The 17,651-nt window shown below is 43.9% G+C and overlaps 1 protein-coding gene across 1 annotated transcript in view; it reads right to left on the bottom strand.

Annotated features, from left to right (window-relative positions):
* The window catches only part of PAX5 (paired box 5), a 115,774-nt gene that overhangs the window by 39,367 nt on the left and 58,756 nt on the right, over positions 1 to 17,651 (bottom strand). The window lies entirely within an intron of this gene.

Here is a 17,651-nt window from a genome sequence, read left to right as displayed (position 1 = left end):
CCAAAGAATGGGCCTTGCATGTGCTCAGCAGGGACCCACAGAAAAGGCTACAGGGGCACAAGGACATAACAGGCCAAGCTTGAATACACCCCCAGTGGCTCCTGGTCCAGGGGTCAGTCCCTCCGCCAGTGTGGAGGAGAAGCACCTCCACAGAAACAAAGTTTCAAGAGCAGGGGCAGGCAGCTCCTTCTGACCTTGACATGATGGCATCTTCTGTTGGTTGAGACCTCAAAGATGAGACTCTGCTTTACATAACACTGAAGCTGATGGAGATATTCAACTGGATTTCAGGTCTGGTCAAAGCTTCACTGGAAAACTGCCTGAAGTTGGCTCCTGTTCCCCTACTTATTTCCGTGGCTCCCCATGCAAGGCAGGAAGAGTCAAAATTGCAAGCAATTAGGATGTGGGAACTGCTAAGGCAGCATGAGGGAAGCCAAGCGAGCTTCCAGAGGTTCTGGAAAATAAATGGATCAGGGAATAGGGACTGGAAGTACGGATACACAAAGGTGTGTATGTGGGTAATCCCCCTGCTCTGGTCATACCACTGGTGCCAGCTATACTGATGTGTAGTTTCCAATGTTTCAGAAGGGATTCACTGCACACCAAGTGCTCTCCTCAGCAATTTCCATCAGTTTGGAAATTACATCAAGTGTTGCCTACAAAGGAAAAAAACCCCACGTGTCTACTTATCTGAGAGACCAGTTAGCCTCCTCCTGTCAAACTGCCATGTTTAAAGGGGGGAGAAAAGAAATCCCACATAAAAATAATGGGCTTACCATCATGGCAGGTCTTAGCCTACAAAATGTTTTTTTTGGTCAAGTGCCATTCATCATGCAGTGTAATTCACAAGAAGCAATGAAATAAAACTTTCAAATAGAAATAATAAAACCAACATTAAAGAGTTCAGAATTAATATATGCAAAAGAAACCAAAATCAAATCCCAAAATACAAAAATAACAATTCCAAAACAAAACACCTCTTCCTGCTAAAATGTAGGAAGTGCCAGTTTGGCTGCTTTTCTGCTGTTGAGTAACATGTTTCTGCATATCATATCACCTCACATCTTAGGTCTGAACAGCCTTACACACTTCACAACCACTGCCAAATTAAAGAAGAGATTTTTTCATTGCCTTATTTCTAAAATGTACTCTAGCCAGCATGCTACATGCAATGAATGAAAGAAATACGAGAATTAAACCACGCAATGAAACAGCTTTCTGACGAATAAAGCTATGGAAATTTTAGGCTCCATTTACTCCTCAATCTAATTTTGCCCTCCAATGCACATTATGTCTGAAATGGGATCTCATGTGGTTTGATCAGTGCTCTTAACGCATGCAGAAGCAACATATTCCCTTTATTGTTGTTTTCCTTCTGCAGCACAGCAATACTTCTAGTAAGAGCAGCACAGCAGGCTTGGTGAGACTGTCTCCACAGTAATCACTGTGCTGCTGGAAAGATGTAGGATGACCAAGAAGACCGGCAGCTTCAAAAGTTTGTGGTCTGGGGGATTCCAGTTCCTGTGAATGCACAGTTAGATGCTAAACACCCCACAAAAGTCATGAGGGAGACTGAGTTATCAAGAGATATTTAAATAAAACATTTTCCCTTTTCTTCTTTTCTACTGTTTGGATTTTTGCAAATGCCCAGAAGGTGTTTTCTAGCTTCTCTTTGCAATAAAGAAGACTAGAAGGAAACTACCAACAGTTTGTCAAGAACTACAAACTCGTCTCACTGTACCAGGACTCCAGACAACTCCTTGGAGCTATAAGGGGAAAACCAAACAGTAGGACCTGTACTATAAAAAGTAGCATTGTTAGCATTTTACTGTGGTGGCATGGATGCTCCCAAAAACTAATGGATATGTATAGGGAGAGGTGGCTGGCCTCCAATCTCTGCCTCATAAAGAAATGGAAATCCAGACTTTTTCCAGCCCCACACGTTCAGCCCATTTAACAAACATTTAACAGTTATAGAAAGGGACATGCCAGCCCTGAGAAGTGGTCCTGCACATTACTGGGGTCCACAGCCTTGGCTCAGGCTGGTAGCTGCCCTGGGAACAGAGACGCTGTTTCCAAGGGAGAGCCTCTTTCAGCAGGACTCAGATCTTCAGGATTCATTCCATACACCTAGCTAAAAATCTTGCTGTCCACAGACAATTCAGAGGGCTCATACAAGGCCATGCAGTCACCTCTGGGAGCTTCCCAGGCGCCAAGAAAGTGTGTGAGGAAAAATGGAGATGGCCCCTGCCACCAGCTGCCACCACAGACACTTCATGGCGGGCATCTGAGAATGCTGATGACCTGATACCCCACCCACTATGAGAGGGGTTGCCACTACCTGGATTATGCTGTGCAGTGACATGAGCTGCATGAAAAAGCTCTGCTGGTACAGATGTTGCTCCAGAGCATCTTGATATGATATGATGTGATATGATACGATATATCATATCATATCATATCATATCATATCATATCATATCACATCATATCATGCAATATGGTACAATATATTATGTCATATCAGGAGGAGCAGGGCAGCCCAGGGCAGCTCCTCCTCCTAGCCTGGCAGCTGGGGTGACACTGCCCTTGAATCTGAGAACTACACAGGGTGGCCTGGAGAAAGTACTAGAATCCCGGCAAGCCTTCAGGCTGCTGAGCACCTGGGTCCCTGCCACGTCCTGGTGGGCTAGGATGATCCCCAGCTTTGTGATTCTCAGACATGTGTGGGAAAGCAGGTAAGCTGTTCCAGCCAAGCAACCAGGCAAGTGGAGAGGACATGGCTTTCCAGGTACCTTGCAAAGGACAGCAGTGACATCCAGAGGGCTTTTGGGAGCAGCTAGAATAGAAGGAGAAGCCCATGCCCCACACAAACCTGCCTGAGTGGGAATCCCTTTGATCCCAAGCAAGACCCTTGCACCCCTTGCCAGCACCCAAGGACTGAGGATGCTCTGGCAGATCAGGTCACGGCTCAGGGCCGTGGTGTGTCAAGCCAGGCTCAGTGCAGTACCACTGTGCTAGGGGCTGCCAATGCCCAGCCAGATGCCAGGTGACCCAGAGCTTCACTGTCCTACCTGCTCCCATGCAGACAGACACCTGCCCATGCAGGGGAGCCTCATCAATGCTGACAGGGGTGAACACAACCCAGCAGCCTGCCAGTGCATCCAGCAACGGGAAGACATGAGTATATTAACAACTGGTTATTCAGCTTGCTACATAAGCACAGAGGAAAAGAAAATCCAGCAGCTCCCACCAGTCTGTTTTGCAGTGACATTAAACCCATGCTGAAATTTTTCATCTCACAAAGATCAATATTTATGATCTGCATCTGGAATTAATCTGAGATGGAGGCATTTCCAATCCAAGCATCATTGCTAATGTCATGAGTGGTTTTCTCCTCCTCACAGAAGAAATATTTACACCTTCAATTTTTACATCTTAATTAGGGTTCAACAAAGTCCAAATCAACTACCTATATGCTATTTTTCTGATATATAAGCAATGCTTTTTGTATACTGGAATAAGATGAAAAGCTGAAATCAGGCACTTTACCCAGATTCTGTGATGGAAATAGTGAAGCTATGGAAATGTTGACACACTGGGGTTTCAGTATTTTCCATCAAATATTCTCAGTTGTCAAGTTTGAAATGTTTTGGTCTCTTTAGTTGAAGGAATCTGAAACGTCTCATTTGAAATCACTTTGCGACAAAATTGAATTTTTCATCTGCCCCATCAAGCAGCAGGACCAAATTCATATTTCCAAATCCCACCTCTTTCTGAGCTTTCTAGTGGGTAGATAGCATCTCATAACATAGTGAGATATGTACTTCAGTTGATGCACCATGTAGTTTAAAAAATAACAAATGTGTGGATTACTTTATGGGAAGCATCCTTCAGTGAATTCAGACCAGACAACAGAAGGGATTGTAGAAAGGGATCTTGCTAGAAGCCCCATGTTGTATTCCCCTTCTGCCACATTCAAGCAGGACCAAAGCAACCCATGAGCTCCAGCACCAGTATGGGGGGATGCTGCAGTGATGCCCAGGGCCATGGGGCATCTGCACCCATCCCAAGAGCTGGGGGCTGTGCAGCCCGCCTGGCTCTGGGTGAGACACTTAGGGCTTGCTTGACCCTCAGCCATTACCCTTCAAGTGGGAGCTCCCAGCCCATATTTTTCCCTGCCTGCTCCTCAGCTGAAGACAGCAACCGTGGACAAAAGCAGGGCAGGAGAGTGGCCAGAGGGGGTCCCCGACTGACAGCGGCCATCATGGTGTCAGGATTTATAACTGTATTAAATGGCAAGACAGTTGGCCACAATAAATCAGCTTCCCCTCTTTCCAAATCACAGACAATAAAAGGTTTGGCAGTGAAAGTCATTCATCATCATAAAGACTTGAGACGTTCCAGCCTTCAATTTCACTCACATTCTCAATACACCAGAGAGGAGTGCTGGAGTTTTAGGGGAGAAAAAAGAGAGGGAGAGAAGAAAGGGGGAAATAATTAAAAAGAAAACATGAAGAAAGATTGGACAGGAATAATTACAGAGGTCAGAAGAAAGGAGTACATTCAGGACAGCACTTCTGATGATGGGGGCAGAGCTGCTCTGTTCTCTGCAGGGTGTATGTGAGGCTGAATAAAGCTGATGGGTGTCCCTACCACTCCTATGGGAGGAGAGGCTGGGGCAGTGTCCCAAAGGGATAGCCAAATGTCACACTCACTCCCCTCGTCTCCTAGACCTGTGGTGCTACTGCTGATCCCTGCTGCCTACAACCTCTTAATGCCATATGTAGTGGGGATAGTGAAATGAAGTGATGACAATGAGCAGCGCTGGTGGAACACCATGCCTACAACCATGACAGTGCATTCCCCTCCACTAGGACTGCAAATTCATTATGTATCTGCCCAGCAGAAGAGATTTCCCCTGCTGCACCAGAGGCCAAAATCTGCAGCCAGAACACCTCAGAGCAGCACTACAGAAAGGGAGCATTTTGCTGAGGGTCTGCAGGCAGTGTCTTGCAGAGGAAAGCATAGAAATAACTCTGCAGTTTACAAACCCTTGGGTGACATGATGCACAGGAGCGGTGGCTTTCCATCTCTCCAAGGGGTCAAGCACAGGGGATAGGGACACCTGTCCACCACATGCTGGTTGGTGTAGGGAGGCAGTATCACACAGAGCACCACAGAGCTGCTTTATCCATGTCACGGTATGACTCAGCGACATCCTAGTTGTATGTTTAGAACTTAAGATCACATCTCATTAAAATCTGAGCTGATACCAAGACTTGAAGGTAGTGAAGACCCCAGAGGAGATGGATAAAGTCTGTCTCCTGAGTAGTGAAGATGCAGCAGTGCGTCCCCAAACCTGGTAAGTGAACCCCTATGCAATGGACAAAGTGTGCCTGGCCATGAGGTGATAATACCACCTCTGCACGTCCCCAAAAGATCCAGTGTGACTTCTGCAGCCTTGTGCATCCTTACATTGGGAGGCCACACCAGCTGTCTGTACCTCTTTTGGTCAAACATTTGACTGGAGAATGAACACTGGTCACCCTAGGGTGGACAAAGCCATTGGGATGCTCTGGGGCATAACATGGGGACTCATGGACCATCTCCTGGTATGGCCTCAGCAGCTGCAGGTGAAGACAAACAAAGCAGTAGTGTGGTCTGCAACCCTGTACCCCATGTTTGTGCACCAGGGGTGATGTATGTCCCATGTGTCCCTGTTAGTGCCCGTGCTCCCTTGTTCCTGTGATCACCATCCCCAGTGCGGCCTCACAGGGACAGACGGGCAATGCTCTCCAGAGAACACAGGGGCCAGATGCAGTTCTGTCACCCAGGCTAGGCTGGGCAAGACCCTGGCTCAACAAGACTGGTTCATAGTTTGCCCTGATTCAGTATCTATCCCAGACAGCTTGGCTGTCTCTGCATCAGCATGGGGGCAAAGCTGGATCTGGATGCATTTGGGACTGCCTTTACTGGCTAGCATACAGGTCAGGCAACACAGGACAAAAATCTTCTACAGTGTGAACAGCTACCAGACCTGTTCAAGGCTACACTGAGGCCTGGGAATAGCTTGTGTACATATGCCATAGTTATAACAATATTAACAAGGACAGAAGGAGCAAAAACAAACCCTCTGTGTAGCAATGAACAACTGATTTGATGACAGAGAGTCTTATCCACAGTCCCCAGCACCTCCCCATCTTTTACGGACCTTTCAATTAGTGTAGCTGTAGCAGCACCTGCTGCCTCCCCACCACACACTTCCATACACTACATACTCTTGCAAACTTTAAGTCCCAGTGGTCAAGGGCCATCCTTCCCCCAGAAGGATGCTCACATCTGGAGAGACCACAAGGTCTGGACCCACAACTACCAGAGACAAAGCCAGCTGGGGTGGGGATAACCCACATATCCCTCTTTAAGGGATACTGCTGATACACGAAACTTTTTCAGAAGTTAGTGTTCAAAAAAGGTATAATGTCATCACAGGGCTGAGCTCAAGGATTTTAGGCTGTTGCAATGAATGTACAATGAAAAGAAGGAAAACTCCAGAGGGACCCCAACACTCCTTTCACTCTTTTTACTGGATTTACTTTTGAGCCATATCTGTGTGAAAAATCCCAAGCCATGTGTCAAGTCTGTGGCAGCATAGGCAGTCCCCATCCCTGCTGATTCTTGTGGGATTTCCACAAGTGATATTCCTCACTGCTGGTAGATGTGCCAATTCCATCAAGCAGCTCAAAGTCAGGCAACTCATATTTTGATGAATTGCCAGTGACATACTTTTTTTTTTCTACTGCATTTTTCTTTTTGGGTATTTTTTATTACAGCTGAACATTTTTATGAGAAATTATACAAAACCCAAAAATTCACACATTTTTGGCATTAAGGTAACATGAAATCATAAAGAAACAATGGTTCATTACAAACAACCCCACAACAAACAAACAAACAAAAACCAAAATGAAACAAACCCCAGGCTTATAATATCTCTATTCTTGGCTAACATGGTGTATTTCAGGGACAGAACTACAGGAAGAGCCCTTTCAAAGAATAAAAAACACAAACAAGAAATTTCCTCAAAAAATACACTGCAGCATTATTAAAACATGACTTCAAACACTTTATACTTTGCAGTTTTTCTTTCTTGAGTCCTCTTAAGTTTCACCTAGATTTCTCCTAGACTGAAAAAATTAAATCATGCTCCCATTGCTAGGGGATATTAGGAAGGTGTGAGAATACAGCAGACAGTAAGTGGCCTCCTGGCGTGCTCTCCATTGCCCAGGGGTGCACAAAGACCCAGAATTTTCTCTTTTACGATTTTCTCTACTCGCTTTCCAAAACTGCTGGTCTGATAACTCACAGTCAATTCACTGCAAATACACAATCTCCCAACTGGTCAGGTACCATTTAAGAATGAACTCCCATTAAGCAAATTAAGGCCCCATATTATCAGTGCCAGAATAACAGAATTGTTTAGGCCAGAGAAGCTCTCTAAGATCACCGAGTCCCACCATTCTTCAGCAATGCCAAAGCCACCAATAGCCCATGTCCCCAAGTGTCACATACACATGGCTTGTAAATCTTTCCACGGATGGCAACTCCACCACTGTCCTGGGCAGCCTGTGCCAGGGTGGAACAGAACTTTCACTGAAGATATTTTCCCAATATCTCATGTAAAACTTCCCCAGCTTATCTTGAGACCATGTTTTCTTGTGTTCTTGTTCCCCCAGAACAGATCCTGACTCTGACCTGGCTTGACCCTCCTGTCAGGGGGTTGCAGAGAGCCAGAAGGCCTGCCGTGAGCCTCCTTTTCTGCAGTATCAGCCCCTTAGCTCCCTCACCATACCTAGTAACACTTGCGCACCAGACCCTTCCCCAGCTCCACTGATTGTCATTGAACACATTCCAGCACTTCAGTATCTTTCAGAGGTCTTCAGCCGCTGTCATCAAAACAATTACCTTGTCCTAGAAACAACTTCTGTAGCCTGACTCAGATTGCCACTAGATTCTAATTTTGTGGTGTTCAGATGCACAGATGCCAATGCATCCCTCTATTCCCCTGGAAATATAATTTTGGTGGCTTGCACAGAGACTCTCAGATATTCTGTTATTGTTGTAGGCAAAAAAAAAAAAAAAAAAAAAAAAAAAAAAATAAGGAAGCATTTTAAGCTTATTAGAATGCTTTCCTTTCCTTCTTTTTAAAATTATTTCAAAATCGGAGATCAGCAACAGATTTCAGCATTTTTCTGGCAGTGAGAAATGCTACCTGTGGGCTGAACTGGCCATTGATGCCCTAAAAAAAGCTGCCAGCCAGCCCTGAGCACGTGGATCCCCCAGCTGCTGTGGCAGTGGGTGGCACAGCTGCACATGAGCATCCCCAGGACCCAAACACCAGCATAAGATGCTGTGCATGAAGCCCGCAGAACATTCCACCCACCAATGTGGAAGTGGTTTGACATCCTTTTTTTTCAGGGTATTTCAGACCAGTGTGAGCACAAGACAAAGCTGCTCAGCATGTTTGCAGAACAAGCCCCAGGCCTGCCACAATCAGGACCACCACAAAGGCATCAGAACCCTCTTGTCTTAATCCTCCTGCTATAGCTGCTCAATTTAAAATTGTATTTATTATCCATACCACAGTGGTATTTGGGGCAGGGGGAAACAGATTTAATTAATTAGACATCACAAAATCCTTAAGTAAAAGATGCTATGTAAATGCAAATTGTTATTATACATGCTTCAAAATATGTTTACCATAGTTAAATTCAACATTTAAATCCACAGCCAAACTCCCAACAGAGCCAGGCTGTACATCATCAAAAGAGGCAGTTAATAGCCTGGGTCTTAGTGGGGTACAAGTGCCCTCATTTGCTTTCTCAAATGCACTTCTTCTTTAATGGCAAGATAAGAATTCATAAAAATGGAAAAACTCAACAGTGTCGCAGTTAGACTCTGTCTTCTCATTAAAAATGACACTTTTGTTTTTCAGATTGGCTGCTTTTCCACAGGAGTTTATGTGGCCTTTTTTCAAATCTTTAACATGGCAGATCCTATTGTGAGTGATGGATAGATTATTGAAAACTTCATCTGCACTTTTATTTATTAAATGTAGAAACTAAGCCATAACTCTTAGCATAATGCTTCACTAGAAACCATCTATCTGCCAACACCAATCTGCACTTCAAAACAGTCCTGCAAAAGTTAAAGTATAATTCTGTGATTATGTTCCACGTTTAAATACAGATCAACATTACCAGCTAGGGACAGGTTATATGACTAAAACATAGCCCAAGAAGAAGACTTTTTATCTTTGCTATTATAACCAGGCAACAACAACAACAAAAAAGCCAAAGTATTTTCCAGAAGAAAAATGTAATATTAACAAATCCAAATCTTTTCTTCACTTTCTTCAAAACCATGCTGATTTGAGTACAGGGATGGGAGGGGAGAAGAGAAGAGAAGAAGTTGTGAAAAAGTTATATTACTCTTATTTCAGAGAGCTGGAACAGAAAGTACAAATTAAGATAACTTTTCATTGAAAATAATGCAGGTGTTTTGGTTTTTTTTTAATTTTAAATCAAAATAATTAAAATACTTTCAGTCAGCTGGTAAAAGCACAGCTATAAAACTGCTGCTGACTATCAGCTGGATAACAATTCTCCCCGGGATCTTTGGGTGACCCTTCTTTCTCTCTCCAGGGCAGGTGCATCCCACCTATGCTGGTCCAGCTTAAACTAAGCGCTCCTCATTCCCTCAACAGCCATTGGAAGGAAACATGCACATCCTGATGAGAATCCCTAACCTTATATGCAGAAATTCTTTGGACAAGTCACCTTCCCCAGGTGTTTTCTCCTTTCCACCTGGAGATCTTGCTACAGGGATGACCAGTCATGGACCTCCGAAATGGTGAGACATGAGCAAAGAGAGTCCAGTGCTGTGTCGCTGTGAGAATAAAATATATGCAGGTAATAAGGCGGCCAAAAATCCACAGCTGAAGTGTAAAGAGTAAGCTTATTCCATCACCGTAGTGGCACTACAGGGACAAATACACTGCTAAACTTTCATCTTAGCAGGGGCAAAACGTGTGTGGGCTGTTCCCAGCCTCACATATCAGCAGGCCTGTGCAACACTTCACAATGCTGTGAATTTTCTCTGTGCTTTTGTAATCTCTGCTTCTTTCTCTCTCACCAGACAGGGAGCTCAAGAATGTCTGAGAGAGGGCCTCCAACTCTCCATAAACATCTATGATATCTCCACACAGAAATTCTACTTCTCAGAGAAGACAGAGAATAAAGAGCGTAATTTATGTCTTCCCACACTGTTGCTCTCCAGGCCTTAGCCTTTCCAGTTGCAAAGTCACTTAAACTATCATCCTCCTCCCCAAATCTTCTTTTCACAACACTTTTGTCCCAGTCATTCTTAAAATACAAAGTAGCAAATGCTACTTGTTTAAGGAAAAAATAGTGTTTCCTAATGAAATTAGGTTTCTCATTGTGGTCAGAAAGATACAGATTTAGACCTGAACCCATGACAATGCACAACGTACAACAGCTGAATCACCTAGATAGGAGATTCTTGGGTTCATTCTTTTTGACTACAGTAATATACAAGTTAAAAGAAACATCCTCTTTCTCCCCCAGGATCTGCCACCTGCAGATTTCACAATGCTTTTCCCATCATTATTAAGGTGCTTTTTAACTTCTTGTTAATGAAACACTAACCCTGTATTACATTTTTGCACCTCTAAGATAATAGTAGTTTTCACTGTAAACATCAGGTGTTCCTGAAAGAGAGAAAAGTTCTGTTTCATTATGTATTCCTCAAATGCATCTATTGGGAGCTTTTTTGCCTCTAAATGTCACATTATTGTTTCAGTCAGACACGAAAAATACTTAGGTGTCTCAGATGACCACCAAAAATGGTCCATAAACGGCAGATCAAATAAGGCTCAAGAGAGAGGAAATTAATTCCTTCCTTGGCTCCTGCCAGCACTAGGTTCAGACAGCAGAGTTAAACTTTAGTCTCAAAGCACAACAAAAAATAAAAGAGAAAGTGGAACTTGGAAAGAGGTTGTGACTTTGTTCTGATGTGGGATGAATACCCAGAATCCAGCCAAGACCTGGCACAGAAGGCAGCCTCTCCTTCCTTCGTGGGCCAACGGGTTCAGCCTGTGACCACATTCCACCTCACCTATCCACACTGGTTGAATATTCCACCTGGATGTGCCTACCTCACCACCTACGATTAAGACTGAACTCTTAGTTTTTCTTGTGGACCCCTAAGACACCTAATTTCTAAAGGAAAAATATAGGCCAGATTTCAATACACTTACACAAACTAAATGTCCTCTCTTCTGCTTACACTCTCCCAGCCCTTACCGGAGGAACACAACCCTTACAATCTTCATCAGAGAGATTCAGTCAGGTCAGGGATCCCAGGGAAAAAGTTTGAAGGCTGGTATCTTTTCCTGGTCATTAGAAAGCAACAGGACAAGACTAAATGGCCTCAGGTTGGATCAGGGGAGGCTTAGATTGGACATCAGGGAAATTTTCCGCACTGAAAGGCTTTCAGGCACTGAAACAGTCAGTCCACAGCAGTGATGTCCCTGGGGGAATTTAAATGACCTGTAGGCATTTGGACACATTGCCAATCATAGACCTGGCAGAGCTGGATTAGTGGTTGGACTTGGTGATCTGGGAGACCTTTCCCAGCCTAAATGACTCTCTGACTGAAAAAAAGGAAAAAGATACAAAGATGCAAAACATCCACCCCCAAAAATTAAACAAAGGAAAGCAAAACATCTGTATTTTCCTTCCATGTTTTGTGGTATCTCTAAACTCATGTACAAAAAGCAAAATAAATTGTGAGAAAGCTTCCTTACCCACCTACTCCATTTTCATGCCCAGCCTGGTACAGGCTGACCCTCAGAAGGTACCAGTGGTCCCAGTAACACAGTCTGCAGGCTGTCCTAGAGCCACCCTGGGCACAACCCCACCAAAGAAACAATGACACACAGCTCCTACCCAGAAGCATGGAAGCACAGAGCCAGCCACAGAAACATAGGGCAGCAGAAATTAGAAAGTAATTCTGTAGTTCACCCAGCTAACTTGGTTATGCAAAAAAACAGGTGTTGAGTCCAAAATCAATACCTAAGCTCTGTGGAGTCAGGGGGGTTTCCCGAGACCCTTCCAGCCAAAGGCTGGTTTTTAGGGTTACTCAGATGAATCTTTTATCCACAGACTGAGAAAGATCTGTTACCACTCTTCTGGAAGTGATCTGCATTCTATTGTCAGTTGTTTTCTTGTTAAAAAAAGAGGTCCTTTTGGATTACATTGGGCTAAGTGCTGAAATATATCAGTGTTTAATCCTGGCAAGGGATCAGCCTGGGATTTTAGAGTAGTGACTTCTTCCCTCATGTTGAAAGCATCAGAAGTCATAGTGGCAGCAAATGATTTGATTTTGGTACAGTGTCCAGTCCAATTGCAGTTCCACCATCTCATGCATAGCTTCAGAAGTGACCAATAACACCTTCCATTCAATAATACCTGGCAAAACATAAATGGCTCATAAATTACAGTTACATCATGATGGTACAAAGTAGCATGAAGACTCAGGGAGAGGATGAGACTGAGCCATCCTAAGGAAAAACATATTTAGAGGCCAACAGAGCACTGCATGTCACCACAGAACAGTAGCAAGAAACGACTTGTTATTTGGCCTGCTTATATCCCATTTTAGCAACTGTGTTCCCTAGCTACAAAAATGGAACATTATTCCAGGAATATGGATTGCTAAACATATCCCTGTTACCTGCATTAGCCACAGATCTGTGCCACCTATGAATAACTAACTACCTGGCACAATATTGTACACCCAAGATGTTGGATACATCTAGAGTAATGAAAAGGTCAGGCTGATCTTCCCAGGGGTGGAGTAGTCTGCTCAATATTCAGTTCAGATTCACATCTGAGACCACCTATGTATGGTGGCAGAGTCCAGCAATGCAAACCAGAGCAAGTAACTATGATGACAGCCATTGAGAATGTCTCTCCTTCTCCCTCTGTCCAAATAATAAAACTACTCTGATCCTGCTCTTGTTCTCTTTTCCTCACCTTTTTGATGTGCATACAAAATGGGAAGCAATGTCAATGGAATTTGCTCTCCACAACCATTGTCTACAAGGCTGACCACAAAAAGAAGCAAGGAACATAACACTCCAAGCTGCAGCTGCAAGTTTGAATGCAGAGGATAAGACATAACTTGTCCATACTTGACAAAGTCTTGGTCTCTTCCCTGCATGTGAGGAAGAGCAGGTGAGCCAAGGTTGATAGAGATGTCCCAGCATGGATGAAGATCAAGCTCCCCTACTCCAGCATTTGCTAGACAAAAAGCCCACTGACAAAACTTTTCTCTGTGACACTTCTTTTAATGGAGTGATATAGAGTTCCCATCGCAGTCCAGTAAATGATGCCTCTCTGTCCCTGGGTGAGGTGAGGCTGGTTCACAACCACTCCTGGCTGTAAACATATTGCCTCTGCTGCTGGACACAGCCAGGCTGCTGCAGGTTCATCAGTCCACCTCCAGTGCAGTATTGGAGAGCCACATAAAGATATCAGTTTAACATGGCTTTGTCCACTCAAAGTGACACCAACTACGCTGAAATCAGAAAGTCAAAGCAGGGAAAATACATCTGGAGGTAATTAGTAACAATCACAGGCTGCTTGGAAACTGCTGACAACAGCAGCAGTGTGCTGGGCCTATGTCATTGGCTTGTAAATCAAGAGAGCACTTACAGGATGTGGCAGCAAGCAGTGACGGAAGGGTTTTTTTAAACTTACTATTTAATGTGGCATAAAAACAATACAAAGAAAGCAAGTTGTTCTCTAATCAGGGATTTCACTGGTGATTCACAACACAACAGAGGTGGCGGATGAAGCACTACTGAGAGCTTTGACTACATTTCTCCTTAGCAGCGAGTACCAGCATGAATGCCAATTTTAAGGAATCCTTTAATTTTCAAGATCTATCCCATGTGTTTGGATCTGCCAGCTGCCTAAAAGAGAGGAATATTGCATTTTCTACCAACAACTGTACAGAGGACCTTTGCCATCTTAAATCTTTGCTTTGCCACCCACACCACAACCTGATAACAAGAGCAATGAAGAGCTGTAATCATACTTCTGTTCTCAGACTTATTTCCATTAAATTATTTTATAATCTTACAGATTTAAGACTAACAACATGAAATAGATTAAGTTCTCTTCACATGTGATAGCCCAGGCACCTCCAGAACTTCTCATAAGAAATGATTAAGCTCGAACAGCAGATACAGCTATAAAAAGGACATAAGTATTCCTGCCTCAAACTCCTGGTTTTCATATTTCAAGTTATTTACCCACTTTTCAGCCTTACCAATAGCCACAATCAGTACTGAAACATCATGCAAATGTGTTCATAGCTCTGCTCCACAGACACAACTGGAAGAGCTCCTGGTAGCAGAGATGTTTCCAACCAATGCTGCTCTGGATACCATAACTCATTTGACAGTGTTTTAAGCAGTTCTTGGTCTCATGACACTCAAGTTGTTACACAATTGTTTATAATCTGGAATGTCAACACAGAAGTGAGATCGACCTCAAGGCATTAACACCACCAAACACAGACTTTGGACATTTGCTGGGCTTTTATCCAATTAACCCTCTCTTTTACAGTGGAAAACACACTACCTAGCATGCCAATACATGTTGCCCCAAAAAGCTTTCAGCTTCATTCTCTGAGTTTGTTCACATACCCCACAGAACAGCCTGTATGGAACAAGGAAGAATGGAAACACCCAAAAAAAGGTTAAGAAATTAAAAGCAATGCAACTTTCTGAATCTCAATAGAAGACCAGAGGTAAGACTAGCCATTCCTCCTCCAGTGAGGAGCAGCTCATGTGGAAAATGCCATCATGGATCTTTGAGGCTTAGGCACTTCTGAACTGAGGGGTCCAAGGACTGGGACCTGGTTTTGGCAGGATTTCACTCCTGAGTAAGGGCTTTACCACTGAAGTGGGGCTGATACAAAGCTCATCTTCCCCCAGGGATTATTACCTTATTGATCGCCTATCAACCCCTACCCATCCCAGCCACAGAACACTAAACAAACCACTGGATTTTACCACAACTTTGGTCAGACCAAAGACCACAAAAAAAATCTCTGAGAAGGAAGAATAAGTGGTGTGCTTGCAGACATTTATTGGATCTTGCACTCATAACCACTGTTGTGCACCATTTCCCAGCTCCCAATTTTCAGAGATACCTGCCACAGATGAAAGTGCCATGGCAATATGCACCTTATGCTTACAAGGGAAATAGGGTCAATAAATGTGTCTCCTTTTCCAAATTCCCTGTCCCACCAAGGAAACAGGCTGGGAAAAGAGTCGTGACTGAAAAGATGATTTATATTTTGGGAGAAAATAGTGAAATCTGTCCAGAACTACAGTGAGAAATGCACCACCAAGTGTATTGTAATGGACATGCCTTGCACATTACAAAGCATAGCTTGCTACTGAAACCTTCCTGCTCCTGACAACCTGCAAATCCCTTTCAGCTCCTCAGGAAGCCTCAGAGTAGGGAGCATGACTCAGGCATACAATATGGTCCCAGATCACAAGGGGATTTCTGTGCACTTCCAGAGCGTGACCAGAACAAAACAATTCCCAAGGCTATTAAAAAAGAATATGAAAGCATAGCAGGTAGACAACTTTCTCCAAAACTGTATCAAAAAGCATAGGTTATAGAAGACTTTGATATGCTCATGTAAATCTACGGTTTATGAATGCTGTTGATAGAAAACTCTACGGCACCGTCAAATTAAAGATATAAATACCCAGTGTCTTGAAAAATGCGTTCTATTGTAGCTGTCACTGACACATTTAAGACTAATGGCAGGTTTTTTTCTAGAACCTGCTGTTCATAAAGCCTGCTCCATGTTTTTGAGGAGAACTAGCAACTTAAACATTTGGAACTTTTGCTCAAGTGTAGATAAGATCACAGGGAGAACCTCTGTGAAATCCATATTGAGCTCTGCAGCATCACCTCTGTAGTAGGTTTTTCTCTAACAATTGTGATCAATCAGCTCACAACACTCGAAGGAACTAGTAATATGAGACATTGGAGAGTGCTGAAACCAGTGTGAAAAAAGAAGCGCTGCTGATGTACCAGCCATAACAGCTCTTGACTGAACTCAATTTTGGCCAGGTGTAAATCCTGGATGAGCAGTCCCTTAGAAAATGGCAGAGGCTGCAGTTAGGTCACCCCAAAGCCTTCTTTTCTCCAGCCTGAAAAATCTCAAATCATTCAGCCTTTCCTCATAGCAGAGGTGTTCCAGCCCTCTGATCAACAAGGATGCCTTCTCTGGCCCAGCTCCAGCAGCTCCAGCTCCTTCCTGTGCTGGGTACCTCAGGGCTGGGGCAGCTCTGCAGGTGGGGTCTCACCAGAGCAGGGCAGAGGGGCAGAACCCCCCCTCCCCTGCTGCCCACGCTGGGGGGTCAGGCCAGCACGGGGGTGTTTCTGGGTCCCAACACACACAGCCAGGGCAGGGCCAGTTCTCACCCATCAGCACCAACAAAAGTCCTTGCCCCAGGGCTGCTCTCAGTCTGTTTGTCCCCTGCCTGGATCAATCGTGGGAGTAGCCCTAACCCAGGTGCAGCATCAGCATCTGGCCTTTTAAAACCTCATGAGATTCTCATGGGACACTTCTAGGCCTTTTCCAAGTCCCTCTTGGATGGCCCTGTTTTTCAGGGGTTTTACTGCACTCTCAGCCTGGTGTCACCTACAAATCGGCTGCGGGTGCCCATGATCCCTCTGTCTGTGTCACTGATGAAGCTATTAGATAACACCGTTTCCAGCACAGACTCCTGATGGACATAGATATGTCTGTATCAATGCTCTATCTCCTTACTTCTTACAAGCCACACACCTCCAGAAGTCCCTCTTTCTGTCCATATATCCACCCCTAGACACCTTTCTTACCTATGAGTCCAACACTCAAACCGCCTATTCAGAACCAGACAGATATTAAAAGAAGTCTCTCCCCTCCCACTTCAAGGTACACGTGTATTTCTTTAACACTCTAATCTCTTCTGAATCCTCCTAACCTTTGTCAAGAAAAGCTGAAGACTGATGATATAGTGAGTTAAAACAACTTTGTGACAACACTTGTTTTCAAAACTTCTCTGCTAGATGAGATTGTAAGGCTTTAAAGACACAGTAATACTTTACAAAAACCAGTGTAATCTTCCACTGTAGGTACCAAATAAAGCGTTACATCCAACATTTGTCAAAACAGAGAAAATCCAATTAAATTTGCACCAATTAGACAAAGCAGTAACACACAGTGCTAACATTCATATGAAGCACAGAGCCTTAAATTTTAAAAGCCCTCCTTTTTTTTCTAATTTGGACAACTAATTTGGGACACAATTTAATAATCTGCTTACCATTTGGCAGATTTCCTTGCAAGCAATGGCGTCAGTCCCAAATAAATAGGTGACCAAAGCATTTATCAGACTCTAGCTGCTCCTTAACTCTTGCTCAACACTTGCTGAATAAATACAGATGATTTGGCATTCCTTGAACAAACAGCCATTGCTTTTCATTTAA

The sequence above is a fragment of the Hirundo rustica genome, chromosome Z (assembly GCF_015227805.2).
Source record: "Hirundo rustica isolate bHirRus1 chromosome Z, bHirRus1.pri.v3, whole genome shotgun sequence".
Lineage (NCBI taxonomy): Eukaryota > Metazoa > Chordata > Aves > Passeriformes > Hirundinidae > Hirundo > Hirundo rustica.
The sequence above is the reverse complement of the archived record's forward strand: the minus strand, read 5'-3'. Positions and strand labels throughout refer to the sequence as shown.